Raw genomic sequence first — 9,940 nt, forward strand, 5'->3', positions numbered from 1 at the left:
CCCGGAACTCAGAAACGGGTTATCCCAGAGAGCAACACTCAGCGTAGCGCTTTACAACCCTTGCTAGCGAGGGGAGTCTGCCTGCTCAAATCAAGGATCTACCAAGTGCTTGTGTATCAAAGCAGTAGGGAGGCCGGAAAGGCCAACGGACTGATCTAACAGGGAGGCCTCACGAGAGGCCTGCGACCGTCTGACCGTCCGACCAGGCTCAGGCGGCTGTGTGCTTATAGACGACCCTCAGTGAGGGGAGCAGCTGAACCTGCCTGGCGGGTAACCCCCAGCTGTAGGCTAAGCTACCATAGGTTCTACTCACAGAGAACTGGTAACCGAGAAGTGCCTAAACTCGGGAACTTCGCCTTCAAGGAGGCCCCGTGGGGCCTACCACCTGATAGCAATATATGCCGGCTTCTAGAGCATTCCAGCTCACCTCCAGGGAGGCCTGGTGAGGCCTACTACCTGCCAGCGAAGCATGCTAATAGCTGAGGTCACCTCTAGGGAGGCCCAGTCAGACAGTCCCTGAAGACGAAAAAGATGTGTATGTGTTGGCTAGGCGCCCTTATATACTTCTGGGTCGCATATTGATGACGTCATGGGCTGTCGCCGGTCAATAGGATTGACGTGATTTGATAGTAGCTTCAGACACCAGTCACGCTGAGGCGTTTCCCCGTAGCATCAGCTTACGCAGCGAGAGTTCCCTTTCAAAAGGGAAACGAGCTTATAAGGACACAAAAGTGGATACAGGCAATCGAGACAGAGCGCGACACGTTATATTACACTGAGAACTACACCCACTAGAGGGAAACGTAATTAGAGACAGGAAATATAATATATAAAACTGACATTTGGATATTTGACTTAACAGTGACAAAATGTTTACTGCACACGTAGGCATACTTAGTGTCAGGATCCCAAAATGTACCCATTCTTCCTGCTGAAGCTTCACGTTTCATTGTCTTTATCCACTTTTGTCTCCTTAAATGCTCGTTTTTTTGGGTCGACAGCTTATAAAAACTTATTTCTGTGTTTTTTATCTTGTTTGCTGTACACCTTGTCACATAGCAGCTTTTAGACATTGTTCTGTTTTTGTTATAAGTCCGAAATGACGAGGAGGCAGCCTCACGCAATGCAAAGTCAATGGAGAGCGTTGGATTGTTCCCCCCCCCCCGGTGTGGGTGTGGCCTAAATACGCTCTGTCTCTATTATGTAGTGATTTTACTTTTGTCCATCCAAAGTCGCTAAGTAAGATAGTGATTGGTACTCACATCTAGGGATGAAACGGTATGGAAATTTCACATCACGATTATAGTGACCCAAATTATCACGGTTATCAATATTATCACGGTTTTCTTCCAATGAGATGAAAGTGTTCAAAAAGAACAGATGCACACACTTAAAACATTTCAACAAGTTTTATATTTAAAAAAATAAATAAATAAATAAATCAAGCAGCTCTTTGCACTTTTTTAAGCTAGATTCTATTCTGTGGGATTTCCTTCTTAATGACCGTCGTCAATAGCAACGCATAACTAATAATAATTTGCTGTAAATATAATCTCTAATATTATCTCTGTAAATATATTCTCAAGCAATATTCTCATGAGTGTTCTATCAGCTGTGATGCATTTAAATCTAGCATATTTTGTTGTAGAGCCCAAACAGTATCCTATAGTGCATATCCATATTTTCATTTAATTTGACAGTTTATTTTATTAAATATCAAAAATCCAAAAGGTGTGCATCATACCTGACACCTAGATGAACACTTTACAGTCAGATTTATGACTGCAAGTCATTCTCTTTAAATGCTACTGAAGTTAGAAACGTGTATAGCCTACCAGTGTATGTAACTTTAGAGACGGTCCCTAAATTTGTGAATCTCGAACGTCGAGCCAACTTTATGGCAGTCATATCAGATGCGCTGTGCTTCTGCTGTGTTTGTTTGAAACTATTTTGCTGCTGAAATAGAACAAACACAGTCAACCACTGTATGATGAACGAATCGCCTGCGTACATCGCACGTTTTGAGTGCAGATTTCAGCGAGTGAGAGCACGCTATGAACAAAACTCTGGCTAATCTGAACGCCTCTGATTATTAGAAACACGTGTGATTGGTTATCATGTGCAACGTGATTATAACATTATAGTCTTCCCAAAAGCCATCTAAGTTCAACTGCCAAAGTGGCTAGAGTGAGTGGTAGTAATACCAGACGTAGTTTTGGTATTGAGGTCAAAATCCACTTGCCTTGCGTTTGCAGATTTGACGTGTTTCCGGTAATCGTTCCATCCCTACTCACATCACCGCTGACGTTGTGATTTTTGGATCACACGTCACTTAAGGTGTGGTTATGAGTACATCAGATGACCACCTTCCTACTCGCTTAGTTTGGGACACTAGTCAAGGTCTTTTACCTTGGCTGTATGAGAACACTCCAAACAGGAGGCCGTTCAATCATTTAGAATGAATGTAAAGTGGGGAGAGTTGGTCAGCTGATTTATCTGAAAGATTTGTGAGATTTCTTGTAGAGCCTCTTCTGTATTATCAGCACAAGGAAGACACAATTGTGATAAAATAGATTTTATTATTTTATAATAAAATATAAACCTGGACCCGGACCCTCAGGCGTGGACGGCCATGGAGGATCTGGAGCCGTGGACGGCCATGGCGGCAACAGCAGTTCAACGTGCCATGGCGGCAACGGCAGCTCAGTGGGCCACAGAGGTGTGGCCTTCGTGGCCTCCATGTACCCCCCCAAAAATTTTCTTGGAGCGGGCTCGTGGGCTGGAGCCTGGACGTGGGCTGGAGCTTGGCCGTGAACCTTGAAACTTGAACCACTTAAAAATAGAATAAAATCAATAAACTGCCAAAGGGTAGAAGGGTGCTCTACTGAGGGCATGAGTTCTGAGAGGTCAGGGTCCAAACCAAAACAAAAACACCTCTTCAGGTGGACCTCATCCCAAGGCAAAAAATCCATGAAAAACTAAAAATCTTTAACATATTCCTCAATGGATCTTCCTGCTTGAGGAGTCAAAAACTTGGAAGCTGCTGGGTCCATGTTTGGGGGTCTGTTATTCTGTAACGTTGTAACACTCCCCTAAACAGCTTAGTGGAGTTTACACTATTAAATGGGACCACTCGTTCCTATTTGATAAATCAAAACTATGGAGGAGTATAAAACACAAGACAAATCAGATTGTAAAGCCAAAATCACCAGTGTATTAACAAGACACAAATATACCCAAAATAACATTTACTCAATCGTGAATGTGTGTGTGTGTGTGTGCGTGTGTGTGTGTGTGTGTGTTTGTGTGAGCGAGGTGCATAAGTCTTTATGTCCAGCGTGTAACGTTACTATATACAAAGTCAGATCCGTCTCACCGGCAACGTTGACAACTCCGGGAGCAGTATCTGTGTGTTGTCCAGCTGTTTAAAGTCCTCCGGAACGAGTAATCCACAGTCCAAGGAAACGGATATACTCCACAGAAGATCGGCAGTCAATGCTCAAAAAATCAGCCATCAAACAACTCAGGTAATCCGACACGATCGGGTCCGTAGTGAGAATGAATGAGCGCGCTCCCGATCGCCGGTTTGCCGGTACTATATATTTAAAACCCACACTCCCAGTTCCTGTTTGGGTGACGTGTCATCACGTGACACTCCGTCTCGCCCGGAACGCATCTCGCGAGACGGGAGATAAAGCTCAATAACACAGACAGGTTAGGAAGAAATACAGAACACAGGAGATAGCATTTAAAACAAATGACCAACTAATCACTCTTATTAGTTGATCTAATATAAATATGCTTCCCCTTATGTGGCCACGCTACATAGATCCCCCCCCCCAGCCATCGGCATCGGAGGAGATCGTCCGAACCAGCGTTTCAGGTTAACCACATTTACAATGTCTGTTTTAAGTGGGTCACCCCAACGAACTGTGTAATTTATTGGCCCCATTTTTTTTGTTATTTCAGCCGGTCCCTCCCACTTGGGCGCTAGCTTAGCAGAGAATTTATTAGAGGCAGAAGAGATAGGATGAGTTTTTATCCAGACTAGATCACCCGGCTGAAACTGCGCATCTTTCCGTCGGGAATTGTAATATCTAGCTTGTCTGGCTTGCTGCACACCCACTCTTTGCTTTACTTCCTCTGCAATGATGTTCTGTCGTTCCAGTAGATTATACGAGGATTGGTCTGGGGTGGGAGGTTTGAGGATTAACCTCTCCAGCGGTCCGAGAAGCTGCCTGCCCAGCATTAACTCTGCCGGTGTTCTACCGGTGGTTTCTTGGTGTGCAGTGTTAATGGCGAATCTTAACTCAGGTAACCACTGGTCCCAGGCTTGATGGTATTGTCCCACGTATGATGCAATCATTGTTTTTAATGTCCGGTTTACCCTTTCTGTCAGGTTTGTCTGAGGGTGATAGCTGGTGGTGAGTTTTTGGATACTTCCCCAGGTCTTGCATAACTCAGCCAGTATGTTGGAGGTAAATTGTGCTCCTCTGTCTGAGATCAAGTACTTGGGAACGCCCCAACGAGTAAAAACTTCTTCCCTTAGAATTTTGACAATCTTTTGTGTCTTACTATCCCTAAGGGGGAACATCTCTACCCATTTAGTGTAGTAATCCACTATCACTAAGAGGTAAGTGTTTTGCTTCTTGCTGAGGGGAAAGGGTCCCATTAAATCCATACCCAGTGTATGACCTGGTTCTGTCACTTGAGTATGCTGTAGAAAACCGCTGGGTTTGGTGTTGTCATGTTTATATTTTTGACAGATATTGCAACCCTTGACGTACTGCCAGACGTCTTTGCGGACCGTAGGCCACCAAGCCACCTCCAAGAGCCTCAGCAAAGTTTTTAGTCGACCCAGATGTCCTCCTAGTGGGTTGTCATGAAAGTAATGTAAAAAGCCAGACATTAATGCCTGAGGAACAACCAATTGGAATTTGTCTCCGTTGTTTTTTACAGGTACCCGTCGATACAACACCCCCTGTTGGACCTCGAAGGTAATCTTTTGGTCTTGTACCTTCCTGACATTGGTGTCTGACTTCAGGAGAGCCAAAGTGCTGTCAGTACTTTGTGCTAACGAAATTTCCGCTAGTGTGTGAGGTATGTCTGATGAACACCCAGTCGTTGTTATGATGGTCATACAGTGCGCATCTTCCCTCTCCTCAGCTTCACCGACTCTGGACAAGGCATCGGGCCCCAGGTTGAGACATCCCTTCCTATGATGTACTTGGAAATTGAACTGCTGCAACCTTAGAGTCCATCGGGTCAGTCGAGAGGAGGTCTTGGGGCTATTGAAGGCCCATGTTAATGCAGCATGATCGCTGTAAATGTCAAACTGACTCCCTTCAAGGTAATGCCTCCATTTTTCCACTGCCCAAACCACGGCCAGACACTCTTTTTCAGAGGTGGAGTAATTTAGTTCTGCTCCTCGTAATGTCCTAGAAGCATAAGCTATCACTCTTTCCCCTTCAGGTGTTTGCTGGGTGATAATGGCTCCTAGACCTACATCACTGGCGTCCGTATGCACCTGGAAAGATTGGTTAAGGTCTGGCTGCATCAATACCGGTGGGTCTTGTAGCACTTGTTTGATGGTATCCATGCTGGCTTGACACTCAGAAGTCCAGTCCCATTTTACTCCCTTCTTTTTCAGGTGATTCAAAGGTGCAGTGATGTCAGCGAAATGGGGAATGAATTTGTGGTACCAGCCTGCTAATCCCAAGAAGCGTTGGAGAGCTTTTAGGTCTTTGGGAGGAGGATACTGGGCAACAGCCATTGTCTTTTCAGAGTCAACCTCTACTCCTTTCACTGAGACTATGTGGCCCAGGAACTTCAACTGTCTTTTAAAAAAGTGACACTTCTTCATGTTAAGGGTAAGAGATGCCTTTTCCAGTCTCTGCATTATGGAGTTCAGGTGTTTTATGTGTTCCTCTAATGATCGAGAATAGATGATAATATCATCTATGTACACAAAACAGAATTTTCCTCTCAATTCTGCCAGAACCTTCTCCATAAGCCTCTGGAATGTGGCAGCGGCATTCCGTAGCCCATATGGCATGGATCGGAATTGGAATAACCCCTGGTTGGTGATGAAGGCTGTTTTTTCTTTGCTACCTTCCTCCATATCCACCTGCCAATATCCTGACTGCAAATCCAGTGTACTGAACCAGGTGGCGCCGTCTAGTGATTCCAAGATGTCATGAATAAGCGGCATTGGATAAGCATCAGGAATGGTCTTGCTGTTGAGCCTCCTATAGTCCACACAGAACCTGTAGGATCCATCAGGTTTAGGGACCAGGACTACAGGGGAAGACCATGGAGAGCAGGAAGGTTCAATGATGTGGTCTTTTAGCATTTGGTCCACTTGGTCATCAATGATCTTTTTCTTGAAGGGTGAGACCCTGTAAGCTCTAGATTTCATTGGTAATTCATCCGATAGGGTAATTTTGTGATGCTCCACTGACGTTTTTCCCAGGACATTCGACGTGGAGCGAGGCCAGGTATTCATCAGCTTCAACAACTCCTCAGGATTGTCGGAGTCCCATCTCGATGCCCCCTCAGTGTCCAGGACTGTGAGTGTTGGTTCCCAGGTGTGAGGTAAGGCGTAGTAAAGACTAACCATGGCACTATGGGATCCTCTTTCACCCACCGGCATTACTGACAGCTCCGGATTAATCAGGGCGGATAAGAAGGGATAGTACACATATCCTTTTCCCACTTTCAGGCCGTATCTACCCTGGCTGACATCCACGATGGCTTCAGCTGCCCTCAGGAAATCCAAGCCAGCTATAATGGAAAACGCCAGGTGATCATCCTTCATTATATACGTCTCCACTCTGCACACTTTATCATGCCACTTATAGCAGATGGTTTTCTGGTTCATAGCCTGGTGCACCTTTCCATCGGCCATGATGAAGCGCTGAGGGGAACCTGTAGGGTCTGATGAAGCCTCACCTCCTAGCTGTCTCCAAAGGTTTTCCTGCATCAGTGTGTACGTGCTCCCTGTATCCACCACTGCCTTCACCTCTTTACCTTTTACTATTACAGGCACCAAGAGAAGAGCATTTAGTGAATGGGGTTGAGCTATAGAGAGTCCTGCCAAGTTTTTGGAAAACTGACGTTCAGGTGGTTTTTTATGGGTCTTTTCTTTACCATTCTGACTGTCCACTTTCTGCCAGTAATCCTTCGCCCCCATACAGTCCTTCTCCACCATAGAGCCCACCTTAACCAGCTGTTCCACCGTCCTCACCGTCCCTCTTAGACAACCCGCGACTCTTGGATTAATGTTGTTAAGGATGCGGCTCACCATTTCTTCCTCTGTGATATCGGGCTTCCACTTCAGGCAAAGTGCTCGGTAATCATAGGCAAAATCTCTCAGACGTTGACGTGGCTGCTGAACCAGAGATCTCAGCTTATCTTCCACTTCCGTGAGGTAATCATCTGGAAGAAACGCACACATAAAAGCCTCCTTGAAAGATTGCCAATCTGTTACCTTGCTCTTCTCTGCCTTCCACCAGCTCAGAGCAGGTCCTCTCAGAACCGTGCTCAGGGTGCCCACAAGCTCCACACCGGGAAGTGGCCTGATATCCAGAAAGTTTTCACACTGTTCGATGAAGTTGAGCACATCCGATGTCTCGCAGGAGTCACCAAAGGTGGGAAACTCCAGCCGAATCGGGGGCTGCCCGCAGAAGGACGACGAACTTGGAACCACCGGAGGAATAAGCACATCAGTAAGTGGTGGAGATGCATGGGAGATATCATACGTAGCATTAACAGTCTTAGATGGAGGGAATTTAACTCTAGTAGCCGGTATCGGAGTTCTATGATCCTGCATAGTTGACATGGCGGTAATAGGGGTATATGGCTGTAATCTAGAGGGAGAAGGGGTACTGGTGAAACGTAATTTTTTCAATTTATTTTCCCATTTTTCATCTCTTCTCAGGAAACAATCAGCCACAGCCGTCTCCAACTTTTCCAGTGAACGACGGAAATAATCTTCTAACTCTGCTAAGCCATTGTCCACTGCCTCCCGGAAACTAGTTTCCCTATTAAGTGAACTGTCAGCCGAGTGCTTATAATCCTGTTCAACGGATGTGACTTTTGAACTAAGAGCCAATAAATCAACTTTGAGCCCATCAATCTCAGATTGCATTCTTTGTACCAGGTTTACATTCACTACACAGCTATCATCCTCATCATCATCATCATCCTCATCATCAGTAATATACAATGAGCTAAGCATAGATGTTATTTCCCCAGTGGGATTGCGTCTAGTGACAAACGGGCCTGCAGTAAAATCAGCACTGCGTGTCTCATCAGTTTTATTAGTTTCAGGTACGTTATCATTGTGAACAACAGCTGGTGTAACATTTTCTGCATTTACATTTGTCTCTTCCTCCATAATTACAAACTTCCACAATAATAAACAAATCAAAAAGAAACCAAACGGTCCCCGTACGGGCCACCAATATGTAACACTCCCCTAAACAGCTTAGTGGAGTTTACACTATTAAATGGGACCACTCGTTCCTATTTGATAAATCAAAACTATGGAGGAGTATAAAACACAAGACAAATCAGATTGTAAAGCCAAAATCACCAGTGTATTAACAAGACACAAATATACCCAAAATAACATTTACTCAATCGTGAATGTGTGTGTGTGTGTGTGTGCGTGTGTGTGTGTGTGTTTGTGTGAGCGAGGTGCATAAGTCTTTATGTCCAGCGTGTAACGTTACTATATACAAAGTCAGATCTGTCTCACCGGCAACGTTGACAACTCCGGGAGCAGTATCTGTGTGTTGTCCAGCTGTTTAAAGTCCTCCGGAACGAGTAATCCACAGTCCAAGGAAACGGATATACTCCACAGAAGATCGGCAGTCAATGCTCAAAAAATCAGCCATCAAACAACTCAGGTAATCCGACACGATCGGGTCCGTAGTGAGAATGAATGAGCGCGCTCCCGATCGCCGGTTTGCCGGTACTATATATTTAAAACCCACACTCCCAGTTCCTGTTTGGGTGACGTGTCATCACGTGACACTCCGTCTCGCCCGGAACGCATCTCGCGAGACGGGAGATAAAGCTCAATAACACAGACAGGTTAGGAAGAAATACAGAACACAGGAGATAGCATTTAAAACAAATGACCAACTAATCACTCTTATTAGTTGATCTAATATAAATATGCTTCCCCTTATGTGGCCACGCTACAACGTTTCCACTGAAGAGGCAAGTATTTTGGACCCAAGTGCAGTTCTTTACTTTAAACATAAATCTTAACATAAATCAAAACATAAAACAAGGACTTGACTTGACTTGACTTGACTTGACTTGACTAGAAACAAAGACTTAGCAGTAACAGGACAAACACAGACTTCCCTTACAACAACAATAACAGACCAGGACACACGGCACACATGAGGGCTTAAATACACAGACTAATGACAAGACAAGTGACACCTGTGAACAGTGATTAAACAATGAACCAATGACAGGACAAGACACAAGATCACATGAGGGCATGGGAGTTACATGACAATGAAACATGACAAAACCAGGAAACAACACAGTGAACATGACACACTCAAACATAACGTGAACATGATCAACTAAAAACATAACCAAGAACAATGAACATGAACATGAACCAACACCAAAACACCCTGTGACACGTGTTAGTCTTTGAAAATACCATGTCAGGCAGGCTACACAAATTATCTTGACAATCTCTTAGCCTCTTGTATTTTTTACATGTCTTACTCTGCATTTAACTTAAAATATTTTATTTTGTAAAAGAAAACAGCATAGGCTTCAAAATAAATGATGTTATTGAAATACCTGTAAAGTGGTCATTTGAACAACAGGAAGAGCTGGTGTCACCCTGAACCTGTGACAATAGCTTGCCTTTTCATAATCCACTGTAAGAAACAAAATAAGTGTG

Source organism: Gobio gobio (genome assembly GCF_949357685.1).
Source record: "Gobio gobio genome assembly, chromosome: 21".
Taxonomy (NCBI): domain Eukaryota; kingdom Metazoa; phylum Chordata; class Actinopteri; order Cypriniformes; family Gobionidae; genus Gobio; species Gobio gobio.